Source organism: Rattus norvegicus, chromosome 2 (genome assembly GCF_021556685.1).
Source record: "Rattus norvegicus strain SHRSP/BbbUtx chromosome 2, alternate assembly SHRSP_T2T, whole genome shotgun sequence".
NCBI classification, from domain to species: domain Eukaryota; kingdom Metazoa; phylum Chordata; class Mammalia; order Rodentia; family Muridae; genus Rattus; species Rattus norvegicus.
The window spans coordinates 244,706,335-244,732,909 of NC_141535.1; the positions used below are offsets into that span (position 1 = coordinate 244,706,335).

The 26,575-nt window shown below is 45.3% G+C and overlaps 1 protein-coding gene and 1 long non-coding RNA gene across 7 annotated transcripts in view; one reads left to right on the top strand and one right to left on the bottom strand.

Annotated features, from left to right (window-relative positions):
* St6galnac3 (ST6 N-acetylgalactosaminide alpha-2,6-sialyltransferase 3) overlaps positions 1–26,575 on the bottom strand; it is a 519,650-nt gene that overhangs the window by 257,335 nt on the left and 235,740 nt on the right.
* LOC147996629 (uncharacterized) lies at positions 2,922–25,799 on the top strand. The gene is made up of 4 exons (XR_015672719.1): positions 2,922–3,048; positions 9,948–10,050; positions 21,853–21,953; positions 23,169–25,799. It is a non-coding gene; the product is annotated as an uncharacterized LOC147996629 (long non-coding RNA).

Consider the following 26,575-nt stretch of genomic DNA (forward strand, 5'->3'; position numbering starts at 1 on the left):
TATAGTTACCTAAAACTAAAAAGGAGGTTTTAGAAGATGGAGGAAGGAAAGGGAGGAGACCATGCAGAAGAGGAGGTGTCTCCTGTTATTCCTAATCCTTCCAGTTTCCTCTTGAAGAGTAACCCTATTATCCTTCCAGGGAAAGTCAGCAATCTCTTCAGCGGTCAAGGCCAGTGAATACAAACACATACACCGCTTGCACATATCGCAACCCTCCAAACATTTCTCTTCCTGTGCTTGATCAGTTCCCTCGAGCAGCACGTGGTAATAAAGAAAAGCTCTCTGTTTCAGCTGGCTGCATGATATTCTGTTATACGGCCAGGTCTTGTTTTACTTAAAAGCAATCCTTCCTCTGCCAGAAAACACGACCTGAACAAAGACCAGACGTTTTGTTTTTGATTATTTCCAATGTCAACTGATGCTCTAGAGAAGCCAGTGAACACCAGATCCCCTTTTCTGTCTAACCATGTCAGGCCCAGTGCACCACATCCAAGTCAACACAACGATGCCTCGGGGTCTGGCGCTGGGCTCTCTTGAGCCAGCCTCGGATGCTGCAGACATCACAGAGTGCTGTCCCACACTACAGGAGAGGCTGAGTAGACGCTCATTTGTTTGCATGACTCTGGATTGGGAACGGACATCACTGGATTGTCTTCTTATTTTCTTCCACTTTCTAGGCCTGCAACTTTTCCTCAGCAAAGTGAGCTTATTTATAATTTTCTTCAGCTGTTTCTTTCCATTCTACAGACACCTCTGTGTTCTCTGCCAACTCCTTGAATAACCCATTCTTAAGCCACCTCTCTCTTGTCTCCTTCGTGGCTTGTCCTCTCAGGAGGAGGAAGTAATTTTTCATGACCCCATTTTGACAGACAATTCGGCCACAAGTGTGATTCTTCTTTGGCCAACGGAAGGAAGGCATCTAATGTGTTCTGTGGGTGTGTAAGCTTGAGCACACAGCATGACAGGGGCAGCCTAACAGTGCACAGCCAGCCTCTACTCTGCCTCCCTCTTCATGGATGACCTTTGGTCAACCCTGTAGAATTTACACTTTAAACAGATCATCGGCTGGCAATAATAGAAAAGACTGTGAGAAACAAGAAAGAGCGGAGAAAACAAAAGCTGTCCGCCTTCCAATGCAGACGCGAAGACCAAGTGACAACAGGATAGTTTTAGATGACTCATTTTGTTTTCATTATTTGAACTCCAACTCAGCTCTTGCAATGATACCTTGGCTCATTTCTATAGCAGCATGAACAAAGAAAGGTCACCATGCCTCGACACTAACCAAAAATCGACCTTCCCAGGTCCAAGACTACAAGCACGATGACCCATCTTTTTAATGTGGTTCTGGTGGGCAGTTTTCATACCCTCCTGCTTTCGGGGCCAGCATTACCAACAGAACCATCTCCTCAGCCCTCATATAATTTTTTAGAATGCATTCTCTGTGGGTGGGTGTTTTGCCTACATGTATGACTGAGCACACGTGTGTGCCTGGTGAGCCTAAAGGCCAGCAGAAAGCATATGATTCCCAGTAACTGGAGTTACACACGGTTGTGTGGGGTCATGTGGATGCTGGGAATCCAGCCCAGGTCTGGAGCAGAGGAGCCATCTCTCCATCCACCCCCATTTAACTTTTAAGCCTCTTTCTCGGGTACCTAGTGGGTGTTCAGTGCAGTGAACTGAGTGAGTCAACAAGAACGCCTCTTCCTGGGAAGGGTGTCAGTGCTGATGTGCCTGACGCCTGTTTCATTAGGATTGCATAGGCCTTCGACTGTAGAAGGTGAGCAGAAGTTAGGCTCAGGAGCTTCTCTTTGGCCTTCCCTCTGCACATCATACTACACAGCCCTTGCAGTTTCCCATGACAGGCCGTCCCCGTTACGTCTTCTCCCCATTCACCCTTACTCTGCAGGCAGGACTAACTGTACCGTTTGCTCGGTCCCACCGAGCAGGTGAAGCAAAACCATTAGTAGGAGCCCCACAGACACTCGCTCGCTCGCTCGCTCGCTCGCTCGGTGGAGGAAGCCCTCATGTTTCTGCTCGCATTCTTCAACACACCCAGGCAGCACATTTATTTTTCCAACAGCTGCTGCATATTGTGCAGACTTCTTAATTAGCTAATGCTTGGGAAGCCCTTTGAAGATAAAAGGCCCAATAGAAGCGCTAAGTGTTATTATTACTCTGACAAAAGAGCTCTCGTGGTATTTTTTTTTACCTTGGCTCCCCCAGAATTGTGTGAGCCTGCTTTCTCTCTAACTAGTGATAGTCAAGAGAACAGGCTGCATAAATCACAGAGAAAGGACTGAGAAATTCAGTCCTGGCACCTGAACCAGGCAACTGGGCATCCTGGGATGTTCCTTCCAGCCCAGATATAATCATCTTCTGCCCAAGTCAAAAGGATGCCAGGCTGGGAGGTGGTCGGGAGGCATGGTCTCAGGCTCTAGGATACTGTCCAGGGAAGGAAGGAAAACACTGCTTGTCTTCCCTGCAAGGACTTTCTGAAGGTCAAAGATGTGTTTGTTTCTTAAGGTGGAGTGAAGAAAACAATGCAGTACTCAGGGGTACAAACGCTGTCCTTGGACACACATAACCATGGTTTAGATATGAAAAATGATGCACCTAAGCCAAATTCACCAGACAGCTGTCTGTTTCTCGGGGTAAACACTAAGCAAGCGCCTGCAGGCTAGTGGTCCCACTACGCCACACACTGCGCTGGTCTGGACACGTTCCCCATAGGATCAGGAATTTGAGTGTTCAGTCCTTACTTGGTAGTGCCGTTTTGGGAGGTTTTGAGGAGGTACAGGCTTGCTGGAGGAAGGACAGGGCTGAGAACTGAGCGCTAGCTTTGAGTTTCCATAGCCACACCCACCTGCAGCTTGCTCTCTCTTTCCTGTGCTTGAAGATTTGATCTCTCTGCTTCCTGCTCTGGCTGCTATGCAACCCTCACCAACCCACACCTCATTATGCATTTCCCCCTCCAGAACCATGAGCCGGAATAAATTCCACCTTGTAGAAGCGGTCTAGGTCACGGCATTTTATCACAACAGAAAGGTAAGGAATACGCACACTCATCGAGACTTAACCGGTTCTTTAAGATAAACAGCATGCAGCCTCTGCCCTGAGGAGGAGTATGATGCCTCTGAGATGCCTGGGGGGCATTATCCTGATGATGTAGTGGGAAGACCTGTCCATCCCAATCTGGGTGGCATCAATCCCTAGGTTGGGTTTGAGAAGCATAACACAGGGAATAAGGAGGAGGGACCCCTATGCAAGCTCACCAATCTTTGACACCTGAGTATGAATAGAATGAGGCCAGATGTCACCTTGACTTTCTAGACTGCTCCTTTGAACTGTGACCCTTGAACTGTGACCCTTGAACTGTGGACCAGAATAAGTCTTTTCTCTGAAAGGTTGCTTTTGCCAGAGACTTTGTAACAGTCGTAGAAGCCACCGTGAGACATCTTCCCCATGCCTCCCACAGCGGTTCAGTGCACACTGTCTTGGCCATGTGAGTGGTGCTGTAGCAAAATGTGTACAAACCAATCAGTCATCAACCAGCCAATATCAATCAATCACACTGTGCCTCGGGGCAACATGCAAGCATATATTTCTTGGCAATTAAAATGTAAAAGCTTAGGGGCTAAGGAGACAACATGGTTCATAAAGTGCTTGTCTTGCAAGCATGTAGACATGGACTTAGTATCTAGGACCTAAAGAAAAGAAAGTTGGGGCCATGTAAGTTTTAGTACAGGCAGAAGGGGCCAAGTCTGATGTCAGCCTGGGCTTTAAAGCAAGGGTGACTCCAGGCAAACAAATGAATAATGGGATGAACAAGAAATTTAAAACCCAAATGGAAATGATCTGGAAGAAAAACTGTCAACAGCTTTAGACCCTTCCGTCTGTGCACCACGGCTCTGCCTGTTCTGCCCTTCATCAAAAGCTTTTGCCTCTGCTTCCTGCTGCCAAAGTCCACAAATGGCCAAGGACATGCTCCCAAGCCTCACAATGCCAAGAGAAGAACACATCTTGAAGTCCTCCCTGCCTGAGGCCAGGAAGAGAAAAGGGTACCTGCTACCCAGCCTGGGCTTCAGGTCACATATCTGTGACCAGAAAATCTGTACTCATGACTAAGTCTAAGAAGGGGTGAACCACCTAGTCCCCCTGAAAAAATAGTAGCCAGAAAGGGAGCTGTTCCTTAGGAGAGTTTGTTTGCAGCTAACAGAAGATAAATTATTCAGGAGCAACAGCCTTGTGAGCCCTGTAATTACTGCCAAGTAACTGAGCCTGTTGACCTACAAAATGCAGATCAAAAACCAAATCTGCATTTCAGACAAGATTCCTCCTGGGCTCTAGCACACTGTGCTGCCCAAGTGGCTGCTTTGAAAACCAAAACAGGAAGCAGAAAACACTGTCACTCAGAAACTGTCATTTAGGGGCACAGAGGAGCTCAGGTAACAGAGGAAAAGAACCCTGGGCTCAGCAATGCACCTTCCCCCAAGCAGATCTACCATTACCAAATCTAGACTCCTGGGGACTCAACTCACTGCTTTCTGGCCTCCTGTGACCCTGCATTTTCCATGTTGGCTCTGTAGGTCCTATGAGCAAGCTTTCCTTTTTCTAGATCTGCCTCTCCACCACATCTCCTTAGTCTGTACTGTTCGTCCAGTCAACGTCTGCCTCATGCAACTTCCTCAGAGAACTCTTTCTTTCCAATAAAAACAGAAGCATCAAGGCTGGGCATAGTGGTGCAGGCCTGCAATCAAAGCACTTGGGAGGCAGAAGGAGGCAGGAGGTCAGACTGGTGAGCTCCAGGACAATCTTAAGTACATAGAGAGACCTGTTCAAAAGGAGAAGAAAGAAAGAAAGAAAGAAAGAAAGAAAGAAAGAAAGAAAGAAAGAAGAAAGGAAGGAAGGAAAGAGAGGGAGAGACAAAGAAAAAAAGAAACAAAGAAAGAAGAAAAACAAACAGGGAGAAAGAATGAGAAGGGCATCTATCTACTTCATTTCTCAAACACAATTTTCTTACATATATAGATGCCATCAAAAAGATCTATTATAGCTAAAATTGGCTTCATTAGTAGAGAAATAGGCTTTCAAAGGCATCCTCTATTATCCATGTATATCAGTCACAGTAGTAGTTACTCTTCTGTTCAGGAGATACAATGTCATGACCAAATGTAACTTACAGAAGAAATTCTTTATTGCTTGTGGTTCCTTGTTGGGGTTCATTGCATCCAGAAGGCATGACACCAGGTGGCAAGATCAGGATGCTAAGGGCTGAGGGATCCCAACCTCATTCAAAAGCACAGAACTCAATCTAGATGTGAGATGGCTATAAGCTCTCAAAGCCATTTCGGTGACTCATTTTCTCCACCAAGATTGTACCTCCTAAAGTTTCTATAACTCCCCACAAACAATGCCACCAATCAAGGACCAAATGTCAAACACTTGTGCCTGTAGGAGACATTACAACCTCATTCCTAACAATCTCAGAAAACCAAGGAACGAACCATCTAATAGTCCATCTTTCATTTACATTGACTTAGGTATCACTAAATAAGTCAGTGTTGGTGGTCCCCGTGGGAGTCTGTGAAGAAATAGTAATTTTGGGTGAGGGGAGCATGCTTTATTTTGGGAATACACCTACAGAGAGACTGAGAATCAACCATTGAAGATGGAAACATTACAAGGTGGGAAGAGAGAAGGTGGAGATAGGAACATGGATGAGCTTTGCCCTTCCAGCCAGGTTTGGAAGAGTGTCTCAGACCCACGGACACTCCCGCCATGATGCAACTCAGTGCACCAGGCCTCTTGCTGCTAACATTGTGTCTGCAGCATGTTCTAGTGACAATCACTTCCTGTGACTATACATTCCAGGTACTAGTTATGGGCTTTTATTATGGTTGAAGGTGTTAGCATTCCTTCTAGGCTCTGCCCCAGTTACCTGGCAAAAGCCAGGTAAACCTGACTCACTATAAAGGGGGCTGCTTGCCCCCTCCTCTCTCTCTTACCCTCTCTCCCCATTCCTCTTCCTGTCTCTCTCTTTCCACATGCTCACAGCTGGCCTCTTCTACTCCTCTACACACACTCTCTCTCTCCCTCTCTCTCTGTCTCTCTCTGTCTCTGTCTCTCTCTGTCTCTGTCTCTGTCTCTCTCTCCTTTGCCTTTCTCTGTCTCCACTACCCCCTCAACTCCCCTCCCTATGTTCTAAATAAACTCTGTTCTATACTATACCATCTTGGCTGGAACCTCGGGAGAAGAGATGCCTCAGCATGGGCCCACAGAGGCAACCCCTTCCCCTCACCATACCAAACATATCCTTGGCTTCTTTATCTTTTTTATAAAACACAATAGGACGGGGATGTCTCATTGCTGAGGAGGCCAGCATCATCCTCTCCACGTTACTCTACAAATCAACTTCACTTTTAGGGAAACCACTTATTTGCAGCTAAAATCTACTTCTGCTCCAACAGTGAAGAACGACTTGTAGATGAGAACACCCTCTTACTGTCCAAGCTTCTACTCTCCACACAGAAAGCAGCACAGATGTGTAAGGCCATCCTTGTCTCCCTAGGGACTTCCAAAGCTGGAATATTCAAGAACTGGAATATTCTGCCTGTTAGAGACGGCTTTGCCTAGTGTCTGATATACTCTCTCAACATTTCCACTGAAGTCTAGCCCCTAACGAACATTACCCACTACCCGTCCTTCATTTGTGTTCTCTGACATTTGTAGAGATATGTGTAGACCAGAGGCTGCTTGTGCTGACAGCTGATGGTGAGCAGAAGTCACGAATCACAGTGAGACAGTCCATTCCCAGATCGATAGCCATGACAGACCTCTCTGTCCCCGTGTCTGTTGTCTTGGCTGAAATAACGACGTTGCAAGAGAATCCCCAAGAGCATCAAATGCTTCACCATGTGCAACACATTGGTAGTAAGGAGCTGGCACATAGGTATATTTGTGATTGGTGGTTGTTCTAATTGGACGTGAAAGATTGAAAAGAAGAGAGAACGGCCAAGGCCTGGGCTAGCATTTAGGGTAACGTTTCTTTCAGCATGATAGTTGGGGAAAGTATGTTCAAAGCTGTAGTCTTCCCAAGGGATGAAGAACCTACAATGAACCCAGCAACAAAGCAGTGGGTTCCAGTAGAAGGGAAATCACCTTGCTTTCACTTGGCTCTGATCCAGACCAGTCACTCAACCATAGTTAAAGGCAGGACAGTGAACTACTGTGGTGGTCAGACTCCATTGTCAAACTGTCTAGATTCGGAATCACCTAGGAGACCCAACGCTGGGAGGAGCTGTGAAGGCTTGCACAGGGGTTTCAAAGAACAGCAAAGATGCAGCCATGTGAGTGGCATCATGCCATGGCTGGGATCCAGACCAAATAAAACAGAGAAATGCAGAAAGCCACTTGAGGATAAGCATTGGCCCTCTCTGCTTCCTAACTGTGGCCAACCCTCCACACTCCAGCCTTAATGCTTTTCTGACGTAATGGGCTGTTGGCTCCTCTTAAACTTCCAAATAAATTATTCTTTCTTTCAGTTACTTTACTTGAGCATTTTCTCAGAGCAATGAGAAAGATACTAATGTAAAAGAACAAGAGGAGTCACTAAATGTCTATAAACCATCAAATCATAGCCCTGTGCTAGGATGTCGGTTAGAGAGTAGGCAGAGGGGCTGGAGAGATGGCCCATCCATTAGGAATGTCTATTGTTCTTGAACAAGACCTGAGTTCAATTTCCAGCACTCACATCTAGTGACTTCCAACTGTAGGTAGCTTAGAGGGGATCTGATGCCTCTGGTTGATACCTCTGTTCATGAGCATGTTCCCACATAGAGACACATACCCACATACATAATTTAAATAACAAGAAAATTTTTTTCAAACAGACAGCACAGGGCACTGACAGGAACAAAGAGTGGCTAACTCCTTCCGCCAGGCAGCTGTCAAGGAGAAAAGGAGATAGAGTGACCATCATCATAGAGTTCCCCAGTCACACCCTCTACTTAACTAATGGGGGTGGGGGGGGGCTGGATTGCATGTTTCCTCAGTGCAGTGAGGTTACTAGCTGTAGACTTTATATTGTTCCATTTTGGTATCTTGGAGCAAAAACTCATATATTGTGAAAACTTCACCTGCTGAAGCTAGATCCCTAAACGAATGAGGAAGGTGCAGATCATTTCATTCTTCAAGCAGTAGATAAATGTTTATGATGTGCCTCCTGTGCCCCAAGCACTCTGTTAGAGGATTGGGATCCGGAAAGTCTCTGCCTCTCGGGGGGAGGGGGGAAGAGATCTACAGCTAACCAGGACCCAGAGGTCCTGAGTGGGAATGTGGGTGACACCACCAGACTCTAGCCAGGGGATCCCTGAAGCTTCTGTCTTCAGAATGGAGCCCAGGGAACTGGAGACTGACCATTTCAAGCTGGGGTGATAGCGTATGATAGAAAACCTCAACGTCAATTTGATGAGATCCAGAATCATCTGGGAGCATGATTACCTGTCGGCATGGCTGAGTGGGTTATCTTGACTCATCCATTCTGGGCGGCACCATTCCCTAGGCATGAGTCCTTGACTGTCAAATGAAAGAGAGCTGAGCATAGGCATGCACCGAGTTCTGCTTCTTGATTATGTCCTTCTTGGCCTGCTGCCTACAGCTCTGGCTACCTCCAGCCCCTACTTCTTCCAGTCGTGACACACACAGTATAACCTCAACTGTGAACCAAAATAACCCCTCCCTCAGTTGCTTTTGTCAGGTAGGCTTAGAATAACTAAGAGAGGAAAAGCAACACATCCAAGTCAGGGAAATTGTACCTGTCAGCATCCAAACGTAGTGCCTAAGAAGACCGCTGGGAACAGGGAAGAAAATAGGGTGCACCGGGCTGATTCTGCCAATTTAATTTTGTGGAGACACAGCAGCAATCACGCCTTTGCATACCATCTATACCACAGCGGATGTGCGGCCTCATGACAGAGTTGTGTGTAGCTGTGACAGATGCAGAAAATATTTACTAGTCGGCCATCCATGGGGAGAAATGCCAAGCCTACGCTAGAGCATGGAGTGTAACCAACAATGCAAACATCCTCCCTGTGGGCCTCCCGTAGCAGTACTTGGGTGTTGGGCAGACAGCAGCAGAAATCAAAATGGAATGCCTAGACGGGTTCACTGTGCTGAGCACTTTACAAGTCCGATTTGCAGCAATTGTCCCCATGGCGCCATGAAAGGAAGACGTGCTTTCTCATCTCTCTATCGTGCATCACGGTGCCTGCTGGTAGGATATGTTTGAATCCATAATATTGTGAGCACTCAAGCTGCGTGCCGTAGAGACCCAGGACTGTGGTTCCCATCGGCAACTTCACATCCCCTGCAGCATGCAAAATAGGCTCGCCCTGTGACAGGCCACGCTGCATGGCAGCTCTTAAGGCCACATGCCAATAGAGATGGCACACTCTGTCTGGCCACAGCATCCATTCTTGACTGAGAGCCTGGTTGACATTCTCCCTGTTCAGACAGCACTCTGCAGTGTGTAAGTATTCTTTGAGGTTTTGTAACAGCAAAACCTTTCTGAACTTTCACAAAATTTAATCCATGCTTCTCTCTGGACCTTCTCTACCTCACAGTAATCCTGTGTTCCTTTGTCCATAAGAAACACTCACTTGCTCTGCCCACACAGATTCAGGTAACCATCCCCTCCCTGCTCCTAAGAGTCTTATACTTAGAACAGGGTCCTTCTTCTTTCCTGCCACTGGTCTCATAGCTGGGTGATCCTTGAGGAGGACTTTTATCCACTGCCCCCTGTGGGTCCCTGCCTGAGACATCTGAAGGCTTCATGTGTATTATGTAATATATAAGGAACAAAATTAAAGTGAATAATGACTAGATTTTTTGTTATTTTGTTGGTGTGTCTTTTTTGCTGTCTTCATTTTGTGTTGTTCTTTTAAAAGGAGGCTTGCTGTGCAGCTCCTGTCAGTCTCAGATCTATCATGTGGCCCAAGCTCCCTTCACACTTGTCATTCGGCTTTACCTGCCCACGTGCTCGGACTGCAGGTATGTTCATCCATGCTGAGCTCCTAATTCTGTCTACAGTTTATAGTCAACAGGCAAAAGGACAAGAATAATAAGCCATGTGTCTTTGCTAGGGTTCCCATTGCTATGAAGAGACACCATGACCAAGGCAAACATTTAATTGGGCTTGCTTACAGTTTCAGAGGTTCTGTCCATTATCATCGAGACAGGAAACATGGCAGCCTGCAGGCAGACCTGGTGCCAGAGGAGCTGAGAGTTCTGCACCTTGATTGGATGGTAATCAGGAGAGATTGGCTTCCAGGAAGCTAGAAGGAGGGTATCAAAGTGAACCCCCCCCAAAGTGATACCTTTTCTCCAACAAGGCTGCCCCTACTCCAACAAGGCAATGGTGCCACTCCCTATTGGCCAAGCATATTCAAACTGCCACACTGTGAATTTCTGATGTTGCTTGGGTTTATTTCACATAGATGAAAGAGAGTCATCTGGTTCATAATTGTGTTCTTCCCCTCTCCCCTTCCAGCATGTGATGTTTCCCAGGCTGCTCCCCAAGTTTTCTCTGTAATGGAGAATGGCATCTGACCCTTAAGCATGGTTAAAAATGGAGTATTTCGCAAACCAACTAGTTTATAATGACACGAGGGGTAAATTTGAAACTGAACTCTGTGAAGAGTAATTCAGTAAATTTATTTTTTAATGAAAGAAGCATTTGGTATCAAAACAGAAGCCAAGGATTGGGTTTGAAGCAGCAAGGCATTGACGTTTTCAAATGCTGGTAGACACAATCCCCATGGCCACATACCCACTATGGAGGATGAGGAGAGCAGAGAAACCATGTGGAGAAAGTAGAGGACAAGGAGCAAGAGAAATAGATTATATTCATCAATACACATGTCAACAAATTTGACACAAGAACTATCACCACAAATTAAATTAATGAGCCCAATCTTCAAAGAACTGGACGCAAAACAAATAGCAATTCCATAGTGCAGAAAAATGAAAGGATTATAGCTGCCATTACTATGAGAGTTCTAGGGCACATTTTTACATCCACATCCCCAGCTTTCAACAATTCTTAGAAAAGATCACAGTTATATGACCAGGTATGGTTTTCGTTGTTGTTGTTGGTTTTGTTATAGTTGTTGTTGTTGTTGGTTTTGTTGTTGCTGTTGTTGTTGGTAGTGGTGGTTTTGTTGTTGGTGGTGGAGGTGGTTTTGTTGTTGTTGTTGGTGGTGGTGGTTTTGTTGTTGTTGGTGGTGGTGATGGTTTTGTTGTTGTTGTTGGTTTTGTTATAGTTGTTGTTGTTGTTGGTTTTGTTGTTGCTGTTGTTGTTGGTGGTGGTGGTTTTGTTGTTGTTGTTGGTGGTGGTTTTGTTGTTCTTGTTATTGGTGGTGGTTTTGTTGTTGTTGTGGGTGGTGGTGGTTTTGGTGTTATTATTGTTGGTTTTGGTGTTGTTGTTGTTGGTGGTGGTGTTTTTGTTGTTCTTGTTGTTGGTGGTGTAGTTTTGTTGTTGTGGGTGTTGGTGGTTTTGTTGTTGCTATTGTTGTTGTTGGTTTTGTTATAGTTGTTGTTGTTGTTGGTTTTGTTGTTGCTGTTGTTGTTGTTGGTGGTGGTGGTTTTGTTGTTTTAGGTGGTGGAGGTGGTTTTGTTGTTGTTGTTGGTGGTGGTTTTGTTGTTGTTGTTGTTGGTGGTGGTTTTGTTGTTCTTGTTATTGGTGGTGGTTTTGTTGTTGTTGTGGGTGGTGGTGGTTTTGGTGTTATTATTGTTGGTTTTGGTGTTGTTGTTGTTGGTGGTGGTGGTGTTTTTGTTGTTCTTGTTGTTGGTGGTGTAGTTTTGTTGTTGTGGGTGTTGGTGGTTTTGTTGTTGGTGGTGGTTGTTTTGTTGTTGTTGTTGTGGGTTTTTTGTTTTGTTTTGGTTTTGGTTTTAGTGTAGACCTCTGAGCCATGCCATTTAGCTCATGTAAGTAGAAGCCATTACAGAAAGCAGCACTTGCTGCACAGAAAAAGCAAAGCTGTGCACGTCATCCTCGCTGTGTCCAGCAAGGAATCGAATCTCGGAGTTTTCACAGGGATAGGTTGTCTTTCCCAGCTTTCCTCAACTCTGCAGTAATTACTAATCATCCATTTTCTGTGGTTTGTTTAACCCACTTGCCAAACACTCAGCATCTGTTGTTAGAATTGTAAATGGTTTTTTTCAACACCATTTAACTATTTTTATCTGTTCAAAGAAATCACTGCTACCATTTTCCTCAGGAAATAACAATCTAGAATAAGGAGCTGTATGTGATGTTAACTTGATACAGCTGGAGACATCTGGGAAGAGAAACCCAACTGAGAAAATGTCTCCATCACACTGACCTGTGGTCAGTCTTTATAGCATGATGGGTTTGCAAGGCTCAGCCCACTGCTACCCCTGGGCAGGTGGTCTCAGGCTATAAGAAAGCAAAATGAGCAAGCCATGAGGAACAAGCCAGCAGGCATCACTCCTCAACAGCCTGAGAATAGTAAGAAGTAAGCTCTTCCCTCCGCTGGTTGCTTTGGTCATGGTATTTTAGTTCAGCGATGGAAATGCTAAGACAAATGATAATGAATTCCCAGAGTTTTCAAGTAAATTCAAATAGTCTTCCTTAATTTTCGTAGAAAGAAAACTGAAAACAGATCTCATCTAAACACTGTGTGTTTTCAAATTGCACTTAGATAAAAATAAAGCCACAGTAGCCAAGAAAGATGAAAAACTCAGAAATCCACAGGTGTGTGAACGATAATTTACAAATACAAGGAACTGTTGCTAAGCAGGAAAAGGAACAGTTCCAGTCCCATGGGACAATGGTGTAGGTATGGCAGGAGAGAGCAGAATGACAGTTACTGCAGTGAGAAAAGAGGAAGAGGAGGTACTGTTAAGGGGCAGAGCTGCAGAGTGCAGCACAGAACAGCTCTGCAGGAAGTAACAATGTGAACAAACAAAGCCAACATTACTGAGATGTGCAGTGAATACGGCTAGTATGACAGATTCTGTTACACTTTTAAAACCACCATTATGAACAGATGTGCGATATGGTTCTTCGTTTACACTTCATTTGTCATTCATTCCCCAAGAAGACAGAGCGCCACAGAACCTTCACCCTCCCTCCTCTCATTAGCCTCTGGCTCTTTCTTCTGGAGAAGTGAAATCTTCTACTTAGACAGGATTAAGTGAACAGGAGTACAGGAGAGGAAGGGTTTAAATTTTCCTTGAAACTGAGATGCCAACTCCCAGAAGGCCAATGAGGTTCTAAAGCCGAAACGCCCACATGACGATCAGTGTTAATAACTCATATACACACACCAGATGAATTCCCTCATCTGCTTACTATGCATGAGTGTGTGCAATTATGCCCTCCATGCAACACACAGAACATACACAGCAGAGCACCCATCAAGTTAATGCATAATGTAGTCTCACATGGATAATTGATAACGGAATATTGACTAGCTAGCAGAAATATGTTATTTCAACACTTTGTATTTTCATTATTAAGCAAGGAAGCTGGCATATATATGACTACATTATTGAATGAAATAGCTGAAGTGGAAGATATTTGAAATTGAGGCCTGAACGTGCTCATTTCCAACACCACAGCCTTTAGGAAGTGACGATGTACCCACCTGACTAGAGAGCTGCAGGCTCTGGCAAAACCACTATTGATGTCATCATTTGGGGGCTATGAGAATGTCTCAGGGGTTACACAGCTTTCCCACAAGTGTAAGGATAGGAGTTCAGAAATGCCTTGTGGACAAGGTGGACATGGGATCCGCAGAGTAAGCTGGCTAACAAGATTACATGCATCGATGGGCTCTGGGTTTGACCGAGACACCCTGCCTACCTGAATAAGGTTGGGAAGTGATGGGGGATGATTAATGACATCAACTGCAGGCCTCTACATACATATGCACCCATATGCACATACACCCACATCATATACATGAGTCTACACACATGCAAACATGTATAAACATATGGAAAAATGAAATAAAGTTTACTGTAAAGTGCAGATCACCAGGCCTTTATGGAGTCACGGTGGGAACAGAGTAAGAGCCTTCAATCAACCAAGAGCCAAATGAATGAAAAAGAGGTAGAAGGAGCGATCATGGGAGCCCTGATGTCACCAATATGGAGTCCCTCTGGTTGACTAAAACCTCTTTCTTAGGTAGAATGAAAGTCTGCCTCCCTTAAGTGTGAAATACGGGAGAGCAAGAGAGTCTCTGCTTCTCATCTACTTGGTGGCTGTTATTCATCACAGTAGTAATGAAATGCCTTTACTTAAATGCCCATCACAACAACGGACAATGATCAAGAAGAGCAGAATGGAGTAAGAGGAAAGGAGCAAGAAGGGGCTGGTGTCTCAGCATCCCCTTGGTGTCCATGCATACAGTAACCTAAGGCCCCACCTTCTAAGGTTCTACCATCCACTCCAGTGTGGCAGATGCTGAACACCAGGTGTCAGTGCCTGTGAGTGTGTGGACACTCACAATCCACTGTGCTGGTAAGTGGAAGAGGATGGCTGAGATGGAGGTCAGCCCCCGAGCCACGCAATCCAGTGGTTCTCCTCAGTGTTCACCTTGACAAAGCTGGGAATGAAGTCTGCATTCGGTGTTTTGATTTAGGATGATTAAAACCTGTTAAGAGTTGAAGAGAATCTGAGTTCCTATTGCTTTCTCGGTGGGTACAGGTGAAAGTTCAGAAGTCATGGGGTGGAGCTGGGATGTCTTTTGATGTGCTTTTGCTCATGGTGCCCCATTAACTTCCATTTCCACACCACATCCTCCAGAACTGCAGCTGCACTACCCACCTTGCTCTCCCTGGGGCCCTTCACAGCTTGACTTCTCTTCTGCGTTGAGCAACATCAGATTATCAGATCTGACTTACCAACGGCAATTTTGTTTGGTTTCCCCCTTCTCCAACCCGGCACTGCACTGTAAATTCCTTTATAGATGTTTTCCTTTTTCCTCCTGCTCACTGCCATGTCCCCAGAGCTTAGGTATAGGCCAGCACGGGACAGGCAGTGTCATAATTACTTCATTGGTTTTGGCCTCTACATCTGGATCCCGCCAAAAGCTACCTAAGCAGACCGTTTTTCTTTTACAAAGACTGAAGAAGAGTGTGAGTCCAGGAAGTAAAAACAGTAGTGGGCAGAACCAAGAAATGTCCAGGATCTAGAGCCCAAAGCCTGTAGCACGGTAATAAATATCCAGGAGAGGAGGGAAGAAAGCCAGAGAGGTGACGTCGGTTCTGGCTTTCAGAATGAGCGAGCTGGAAAGCCTGGAGCTGTAGGCAGAAACACCCAGGGACACTGTCAACCAGCAGGCATGGAATATCATGGAATAGTCTAGGAACCGGTCAACTTTATAATCATAATTTCCTACGAACTAAGACTTCACTCCCCAATGTGTTAGCTTATGAAACACTGAAGAAGCTCGGTAAACCATGGCATTCCAAGTCGCCACTGCATTCGCAAGAGGCACTGCCATATGGGAAGGCAAGACAGAGAGAGGCAGAACAAAGGAAAGCTGACTTTGATAGATTAAACTCCTGACTTGATAAATGGTTCGTGCAGCACAGCAGCTAGAAGGCCTGGGAGCCAACAAGAAGAGCCAAGAATAACTTCGTAGTTTAAGAGTGAATGAATGATACAGCCCTGAGTTTGGAAGGCCCTCAGCCATGATCATGAAATATGTATCAGAGGCACTGACTGGATGGCTGACATGTGAAGTTTCCTATTTGGCTGTGAGAAGAGTTGTATTTTTTTTCTGATACAGAGTGAGCCAAATTCATAGTATGGATTCTACATTTTATAATTTTCCAGTATAAATTGTTTCAAACCAAGAAAAGTCCCAAATACACTATTTCTTGGTTGGTAGAGAAGGTGGCAGTCTATAAGAGATCTGAGCCAGCAGATTTGGACTCTCTATCATACAGAAAAATTGCCCGGCAAAGCTCACAGTGGAAAAGAAAGCCACTGTGTAGCATAGGCACAGCCGAAAGGAAAGACATTAAGTGGAAATTATCTTTCATATGAATACACACAATTTCCACTTGATTTATCCACAATTGATATATATTATTCTCCAACTGGAAAAAAATAAAAGCATTTCTTTCAAAGAATGTTCACTGGTCCAAAGCTACTTTGAGATAAGCTTGTGGGTTGTTTTTAAGAAAATTTAACAGTACATCATCTGTACTGAGAGAAATTGATCCATGGGGGGTATTTTTTATTTCATCCCAAATCATTTGAAATGTAAGAAAAAAGACTCAGTATGTCTGCTTTGCAAACAGCTAAAGGCTAGGCAATCATTATCAGCTAGATACAATACCATGTTAACCTCATTTTTAAATTAATATCTTCTGCTAATTCTTTGAGAATTTCATACAATATATTTTGATCATATCCAACCTCATAACTCCTCTCAGGTCTACTCTTTGCATCATCATAACCATCCAACTATGTGGGATAATTCCCCTGTTTCCCAACCCAACAGATACTTCGGAGAGGAAGCAGAACCCAGCCAAGGAGGCAAGGTGGGTGTCCACAACCCCTGAGGGATTGAAGCTGGAGGACTCGCACTCCAGGATTTCAAACCAGCTTAATCCCTCCATAGGATTGTCAACACTGAGTCAGCAAAGGCTATGGTGGGAGTAGGACATTGAGGGAAAAGAAGAAATAGTAAGGTGGATGTTCAAGGCCCTCCATATCATCTCTGCATACATGCATACAGGAGAAGAGAAAGGAGTAAGGTAGACATCTAAGAGCTTCCTCATCACCTCTGCCTCCATGAGGGAGAAGAGGAAGGAGTAAGGTAGATGTCCAAGACCTTCCTCATCACCTCTGCCTCCATGATGGAGAAGAGGATGGAGTAAGGTAGACGTCCAAGACCCTCCCCTTCACCTCTGCATTCATGATCTTTATACTCAGGCACTGAGGGAAATGCTATCCTGGCGTGATGTTGTCTGAAAGGGAGCCTGGGAAGAAGGTGAAAGTGACACATCAGACAAGGCGACAGTGTCCCCAGAGCATTCTCCACTAAGGCTCAAGACGTGTCAGCAGGCTGAGGCTCTAAAGGGTGAAGGGGTCTGAGCATCTTGGTCTTTCACACTTGCCAGCAGTGATGGCAAACCTCCTCTTGTGGCCAACCCTACCTTAGGTCTCGGAAAAAGACAGGTTTTGATGTCCTTGATGTTTACAGGGGGTGGGGGTAGGGGATGATGGCTCTCAAGGGTCTCCAAAGGCATAGCTCTATAAGTCTTCTACAAGCACATACCTCACAATGTTGTCTCACTGGGCCAAGGCCTACACCCAGTTACCCCCTCATCTTATCCTTACTTTCCCCCAAACTCACACTAAGCCAAGACCCCACAATTGGCCAAAATTCTACAATAATCTGCTTCCAAACAAACAAGTCCATCCAATAGAGTAACTTGGCCCCTGGAGGGAATGGAGGGGAGCAGCGCCCTTACTTATGGTCCAAGCAGAACCTCTCTGAAGGAATGAGCTAAGGCTTCTCAGGCAAGAACAGCCAACTGCATGAAGATGAATCTGAAGTGTTCGGGTGGGAGAAACACCAGCAACTCCATGGCAGGAATGGACGTCATGTCATGGGTCTACAGGCTAATGACACACAAGAGAAGACACAGACAGGGATCCTTGTTGGCCATGGCTCTCACTGCAGATGAGCGCTAAAGGAAACTTTAAGTCAGGAACAGAGTGGTATGGTTTCTATCTTTAAAAGATGGCATGATGGGACAGTAAGGCTGAGAGACAAGTGTGAACACAAGACCAGGCTGGAGTTGTTGTGAAAACTAATGGTGCCAGGAATGAGAGTGGGCCAAGGAGACTCGAGGACACATGGATGAAGGCTTGCGGAGAGACATCTAAGATACGTAGTTCTCGGGCGGTGCACTTACCGGCAAAGAGATGACTGGAGAAAAGGTGTGAAGAGGAAACCATCTTTAGCACCTAGCTATAAGGGAACTACGGTGCATCCAAACGGGAAGGTGGGCAAGCAGTGGGAGACTCACATCAGAACTTCAGGTCAGTCTCTGTGGACCAGCCCATTCTGCCATGCTAGGACATGCTGTCTATTGAGATGAGTCTCTTAAAAGTCCCTCTGCCTCCCAACATGAGCAGGCACAGCGGCCAAGCCTGTGAAGAAGGAAGGGCAAGCCTGAGCTCTGCCTGCTACCAGACGCAGAGCCTGAAGATGTTCAGGAAAGGAGATTAAAGATTAGCTCAGAGCAGGTGAAGTGAAGAGGGTCGAAGAGTTCGCTGGCAGCACAGCGCAGGTGAAGCAGGTTAAGTCTGGAGGGTTTAGTTGGGTATTCCCTGGGTTCTATCCTGGCTAGAGGTCTACGGTTGTACAGAAGGATTTAAAATGATTGAATTGGATGAGGTCACCAAGGAATAAAATATCAAAGGGGATCAAGCTTCTTAGCACTTCAGCAATTAGATCCTGGACAGAGGTGAGGAAGCGAGGTAAAAGGCCTGGGGAGAAGCCAGTGAGGCAGAGAGAAAACCAAAGATGTGGGCAGCAACTCAGTCTGCGTTCACTGTCCCCTGTGAGGAAGTGGCACCCAGGTCTGAAGGCAACACACAGTCCATGTGGTCAGATGCTAAAAGGCAGTGTTGCCCAAGGACAAAGAAGGACCACCTGCTTAGGCACCGTCAATGTCTCTGGCCGAACCAACAGGAGCACTTCGGCAGTTAGTGGTGACATGGTGCTGTGGACGAAGTTCACTGGTGGGACAAACATATCGCACATGTGCACACACACACACACACACACACACACACACACACACACACACACACACACACACATACATGCGCACTGTGGACTCAGTCCTCGGCACCATAAAAAAGCCCAGCAATGATATAAAACCTCCAAAACACCTAAATAACAAGAAAGAAAGCGAAAGCAAAAGAACTCATCAACAGCACCAATTCAGTCAACGTGAGATCCATGATTCTCTACGCTCCCCTTCCTTTTGTGACTGACCGATACCCTAGTTATTCCTTCACGCCAAAGAAATTCTAACGCCACAGATGAACTGTTCAGCTGAGCCTTGACACCCAAGGTGCCCTGTGGATGTCGAAAGCTTCAGATACTCAAGTCCCTTGCCTGAAGTAACGTGCTTGTGTATAACCTATGTGCACTTTATCAATAATCACCGGAATAGAGAGTTTGACAGGAATTCTAAGCAAACACTGTGAGGCTGTAATGGTCAGTCGCAAGTTTCATTTTTCCCTCCTAATATGCTCAAACCACAGTTGGCTAATTTCCGTTTATGTACTACTGCTTTCGGATGATGGAAAATTATAACACTAAAGATCTTCCGCCTCCCCCCATTTCTAGCCTCCTGAAAATCAATTTCCTCACCCTCTGGATACGACATTCCCATGGTTGAGAACTCAAGCGTTGTAATTGTACGCTGCCACTGCGTTTAGATAAAATTACATGGCTTGCTCGTCATTACAGTGGTCATCTAATTTATTTTTCAGCTGATGTATTCTTTAGGAATACGACAGAAGGTCCCAGGCAGACCAGGGTCTATGGTCTTTCTACTCATCCCGAACTCTGAAAAGAAATAGTCATTAAGGGTAAAACTGTCCACATAGGACTCTACTGGACAAACCAATCTGATAAATGATTTGCAGAAAAAAAAAATGTCCAAGCGGGGACAGGGAAAAATATTTATTTGACAAAGAAAGGAAAACCAATCAAATCGAAGTTATTAACTCATACAAAAAACATAAGCATGGTGGCTTGAAATGTACCATATAGAGCATGAGGTACTTTGTACTAAGAAAAATCAAGATTTGAAGATTATTTTCCCGAGTATTTGTAAACTGGAAGCCACAGTACTAGGAGAATCATGAAAGAAACTGAAAAGGTGATCAGTGAAGTATCTTCGAAAGGAAATCAAATTAACGTGTTTCCCTCTAAAGGCAGCATCTATCAGAAAACAAACAAACAACAAAATAGCTAAACAAGATGGCTCCCGTGCTCACATGGCAATGCAGATGTGCACATCCCTAAGACCCACTGAGGGAAGCTGCTCAGACCTGAGATGGAGGACAGAAAGGGCCTTGCTTCTCCACAGTCAGTGACACTCTCTTCTCATCTCCTGTGATTAGCTTAGTACGTCCCCATGTCACGGAGCCATGAGAGAGTGACCAGGAGAATACAGTGCTGCAAATCCTCCAGGTGTTCAAGGTGGAAAGTGTGTCAGGAAGCCACGGTGCTGAGAACAGCAAGCGCAGTTATTACCCAAGAACACTCGGGAGTATTTGCTTCATGTCAGCCTCGCCCATCCACAGACTATGAAAACACTAACTTTTATGTTTTACATGAGACCAAACAACGGTTTTAATGCATGTTCATCATTTTAACCCACATTAGAGGTGGAATAATAAAAAGATGAGATCATGGCCCCACCACTAATCAGCCGTGAGGGGGTATGGGCAAGGGAGAGGTACCCTTCCTTCCGACTTGCCCCTGGCCACCCGTGACCAGGAGATCTGGCCCTGGGGTCATGAGAGCTAAAAAGCTGGTCCTGCCCCTCACTAGCTGCAAGACTTGGGAGAGGGGTCCCACACTTTGCCTGGACAGCACAGTAGAGCTGGCCCTGGTGGTGTGGGCAGGAGAGAGCTGGAGGCTGGGTCAACTCAGCTACCACCCAGGCCCAGATCCAGGACTTTGAGTTGTCCCACCCTAACATTTATCCCATCTATGAAGGGCTGCAGCCAGTCTACAGCTGCAAGATCTCCATGACACGGGGCAACGGCAGGATTTCTGAGAGGAGTCCTGGTGAGGATCCAGTTCTGATATGATATTGTAGCAGAAGTCAGAGGCCTCAAATCAGACCAATGGCAGAGGCCAGAGGCCTCAAACCAGACCAATGGCAGAGGCCAGAGGCCTCAAACCAGAACAATGGCAGAAGCCAGAGGCGTCAAACACAAGACCACATGAACATTTGCAAGTAAAGAAGTATGGACAAAAGGGTGTACTGTGGGACACAGAGTGACGCACTACAGCTTCCATAACAAAATGTTTTTTATGATTTTATTTTGTTTTGTTTATTTTTGGTTTTGTCTTTCATTTTCTTTGGGAGAAGAGCTTGCAAAGGTGGGGAGACAGATAGGAGTGGGATTGGGGTGCATGATGCGAAATTCACAAAGAATAAATAAAATGTTTTTTAAAAAACATGAGCTGGACCCCCTTTATTAAAAGGCATCCACAAGCAGCATCTACAGTTGTTTTAATATCAGATAACCAATGTCTATAGTTGGTCAATCAGTGGGTATTAAGAAACAAGTTATGTTTGTCTCCTGCCAGAATTCATAGATACCCATCTTACTGACAATTCAGCTTTGAGCCAGTATCTCACTCTGTAGCCCAGGCTATCCTAGAATTCCTGACCCTGCTACCTCATCTTGCAAGTGTTGAGATGATTGACAGGAGTGTTTTGATGGTTCTAGTTAGATAGGCCACCGAATTAGAGCCAAAGACATCTGTGTCAGAGACTGCTTTCACATGTGTCACTCACGGAGCACTTCCACATCCCTATTCATGATCTCATCTATTTTTAGTTATAATTCTAAAACAGTGAAGGCTTGAATATATCGTTTTGAACCCAGTACTTAATAAACCTTGCAAAGGAACTATAAGCAAGATTCACTATTTTAACCTTGTTTTAAAAACTTAGATTTTGAAGGGAGTTAGGTTTTTCCATCGGGTGTGTGTTTGTTTGTTTTCTGTTTTAATTTTCATTTCTGTTTTGTTTTTGAGACAGAACCTTTGTAAAACAGGCTGGTCTGGAACTCATTACAAAGCCAAGGGTGCTCTGTAAATTCTGATCTTTCTGCTTCCACCTCTCGTGTGCTGGAATTACAGGTACGGCATTATTATTATCATCATCATCATCATCATCATCACAACCACTACCACCATCAGTAGTAGTAGGAATAGCAGTAGTAGTAGTAGTAGTAGTAGTAGTAGTAGTAGTAGTAGTAGTAGTAGTAGTTTTTATTTAAGCCAATACCAATGAAATGACTAAGAGGATATACACATGTATGCCTGTCTTAGTTAGGGTCTTATTGCTGTGAACAGAAAACATGACCAATGTAAGTTTTATAAAGGACAACATTTAATTGGGGCTGGCTTACAGGTTCAGAGGTTCAGTTCATTATCATCAAGGCAGGAACATGGCAGCATCCAGGCAGGCATGGTGCAGGAGGAGCCGAGAGTTCTACATCTTCATCTGAAGGAAGCCAGGAACAGACTGGACATCCTCTGGCAGCTAGGAGGAGGGTCTCCAAGCCCACCCCACAGTGACACACTTCCTCCAACAAGGCCATACCTTCTAATAGTGCCACTCCCTGCAAACCATCACAATCCCTTATCCCTATACACACTAGTATAAACTAACGTTTAAAATTTTTATATAGTTTATTGCTTAGAACTTCTGTGCATGTATATTTGTTGAAGTATTTCAAAATATATTGCAGAACCCATGATCTTTCATAATATGTACCATAAACAGAGAAACTTTAAGAATAAAACATTCCTACGGAGCTAGAGAGACACTCAACAGTTAAAAGTGCTTGCTGTGGAGGACCCAAGTTCAGCACCCACAACTATCTCTAACCCAGTTCCAGGGGGTCTGAGGCCCTCTTCTGAACTCTAGGGGCACCATCCCTCACATGGACATATACTAACATGTACACATAAATGAAACTAAAATGCAATCTTTAAAATAAACACTACTGCATGCTTGTTGAGTTCACATCCAAATCCCACCACTCAAAACGACATTTGCCGTTTTTCAGTTTCTGTAATGAAGCTCTATATAATGCTCATATATAAACATGAAGTATGACTCCGGGTTAGAACATTAGCAGTCTGGAAAGTGAGAAGGCAGAACGGCGAATGTCCTCAGCTGAGGGTAGAGAAGAGCTTCTCGGAAGTGAGGGGACGAGAAACAGGCAACTGAGTTCTTCACCCAAATCTATAAACCACAGAAACGCCCAAGCCACAATGGAATCGTGTGGTTTTGAGAAGGAATAGAAAGGTCAGATTATGAGCCGAGGCCTCCTCTTTTTCACACAGGGGCATCAACAACATCGAAAATTGATTAAGCCAAAGAACAGGAAACCATGGAAAAGATGGAAATGGTCCCGTCCTGTACCTTAGTCTAGCACCCGCCGTTACATGACAGCCATCGGAACGTCTACAAAACCATTAAACTGTGAGCACCATGAACAACCCTCCTTTTCTAAATGATGTACAGTTCTGAACGATGTAGAGAAACCCCACCTTCTCTGGCCCTGTCCCACCGACAATCTGAGCCACAAAGTTATTAATTATTCTGTCTATGCTGTATTGGCTACCCTCTTGTCAGCCACTCAGCAGGCCAACTGTCAAGGTGTGGTATATAATGGTCAGTCTTCATTATCAACTTGACTGGATTTAGAGCCACCCGGGAGACGCACCTCTGAGAGTGTCTATGAGGGTGCTTTTAGAGAGGTTTATTGAGACATAGAAGACTCACCCTAAGTGTTAGTGGTACCACCCCCCCCCCACAGTATGTTGAGTCAAAGCCTGGATCAATAGGGAGAGAGGAAGACAGTATCACATGTGCCTTCATGTCTCTGTTTCCTGACTCTGGACGCCATGTGACCAGCTGCCTCACAGTCCTGCCGTCACAGTCCTGCCGTCACAGCTATAGATGCTCTCCCCACCACGATGCTGACTATAGCCTCCAACTGTGATCTATCCAGAATAGATCCTCCCTCCCTCAAGATGCCATCACAGCAATGGCTGAAGAGGATACAGTGTCAGCTTCAGGATTGTTTTGGTTCTCTGCACAACTGCTCCAAAGTTAAAAAGCAGAGATGCAAAGGAGACAAAATGAACCAAGCACGGAAGGACGGGGGACCGCTGCCCTGTATGGTAAGGATGCGGAACATACAGGAAAATCCCATATCACAGGGTTGTGAGTGTCCAGATGGTCTTCAGCTTCAGATCTCGGCAGCTTCAGACCTCAGCTGTGGCCCTTCCACGTGTCCCTATGCACAGGAGGGGAATGCTCTCTGTCATGTGTGCCCTTAGCTCCAGACACTAACCCAGGTGTTCTCTGTGTGTCTCTCTGGAGGTCTTCTATGCTGTCCCTACCCTAATCAGGCCACTCCACTCCCCTATGGGGCTTCTCTTCTTCAAGAGTCTCAAACACAAAGAGCAACCTCAGAGAAAGCAGAAGGGACAGGGAGACACTCCAAAGGGATGTGACCAGGAACACACATCACCGTGGAAGAACTTTTAAAATGGATTGTCCCCAGGTTGCTGTGGGACCTGACCTGCCATATTTGCACAATGGGTCTAGCATTCAATGGTCGGTCATGGACATGTGTGAGAATCCCACATGGGTAGAGGCTAGCAGGAACTCTACCCCTCCTCAAGGCACATTTAGGTTAGATCCATGACGAGGTCCCTTAGTCTCCAGCACGACCCACCCCCACCCCCACCCCTGGTAGTACTTGACTTATGTAATGGATTGTAAGTGCTCCCAGAAGACTGGGTTCTCTTTGAACACATGCCAAAGGTCTGGAGACTTTGCTGGGAGAACAGGGTGAGAAACTTCTTTTCCTTTGCTTTCTCTTCACTCTTGGGTTCTTTGCCACATGCATGTTCGTTTGTTTTGTAAAAATTTAAAGAGAAGCTCTAAACATCTTTGGCTTTGACTATGAAATGACCGTTTTAGAGCAGCTACTCTGATGGACACATCAAGCATGTGGTTTAGCGTATTTTTCAGAAGACCCAAGTATTGTGTGACTGGAGAGGAAGGTGCTTTGTTAGTTTAATGAGTGGGTTAGTACACAGAGCACAACGCAGACGCATCCCACGGGAGCGTGAATGGACAGAAGCCTTTACACGAAGCCTCTGAGTCTTCAGAGCCCAATCTCACCCACCAACCATCTCTCCATATATGGGATCATCTTCATCTGCTAGCACTGCACAAAACCGGCACTGGTATTTTCAGAATTCTTGGTTTTCAGGAAAGAAAAAAGATTAGGGAAAAAATCTATCATGCAAAGGTAATTTCAATTTCTGCAGCCTCACCGTGTCTTGGGAGATCTCAGTCTCAAGTGGTTAGGGAGAGGGGTGGTGGCTACACCCGGCACAGAGAGCCTCAAATCAGAGTGAGTAAATGGAGACTTGGCCTCGTGCTTTTGAAAGGTTGCCAGCCTCTGCTCAGCTGTCTTTTCTACATCGACTCTCATGCGCAAAGGAAATCAGAGAGAGCAACTTGCTGAGAAGGATGCTCTTCCGCATGTGAAATGTACAAAGATCACAGGTGGTCTCGCAGCCTGAATTAGACTTTCAGAGTAAATCGACAGGGTCAGCAAGAGCATGAGGCAAGAGAACTAGACTACACCAGTCGCAGCTAAATAACAAGTTATCCCTGTCAATGCAGAATCTTAGGGAAAAAAATGGCGGAGGCCACTTTCCAACTCACTCTGCATGGGACATTTTAATTGGCAGGATGCTGTAGGAATAAAATTCTCTTCTTGGCAAGTTCTCTCTGAGTTTCTAGAGCACAGATTTAGAGCACAAACAGGAAGAGAGGGTTTTCTCATTGTACAACTGGTAGAGTGTATTCGAGTGCAACGTTAACCGATCTCTAAGTTTTATTCTCGCTATGAAGCGTCTCGAATAAAAATCAAGCACACATTTCAATCCATTAGGCACTGTGGCTGTGTGTTGGACTATGTGCAAAGGGACCAGAGGTTGAGGTTGAGGTTGGAGTTGTCCTTTACGGTGCTGAGCAGAGCTCTCTGTGTCTCTGTCTGTCTGTCTGTTTCTCTCTCTCTCTCTCTCTCTCTCTCTCTCTCTCTCTCTCTCTCTCTCTCTCTGAGCCTTGAGTCATCAAGACTGTTTGTTCAGGAAGCCTTCAGGATCCCATGCCTCTCTGCACCACCCAGTGCCAGGGTCACAGAAAGCAGCCTTGTTTTCTGAGCAGGTGCTGGGGACAGACATGCAGGTCATCGTGATCGTACAGAAAAGCACCTGACCGACTGAGCCATCTCCCTGGCCCTTGTGATTTTTTTACATAGTACTCTACAAATTACATGAGCGAGTAATGTAACATAAAACAGGCTGAGTTAGGCTATTTTGCCAACTGTTGGTGACTGTAAGTATTCTAAGCACGTTTAAGGGGGTCTAAGCCAAATGTGTTCTGTGTTTTCTTCTCTCTTTTTTCCTCTCTCACTCTCCATACTTATGGGCACGGGGGAGTATACACACATCTGCATGCGTGTTCTTAAACAATGCATAGGGAAGTATGTCAAAGACACACTAGAATCATCAAGAGGAATCAATAAGACAATGAAGTTAATTTAATAGACAACAGAAGAAGCTGCCACAGCTGAACAGATGGATACACGGACAAACAGGAAGGGTGGACGAATGTGGGGAAATTGGCTGGGCAAAGTCTTTCAAGCTACATATCCAGACAT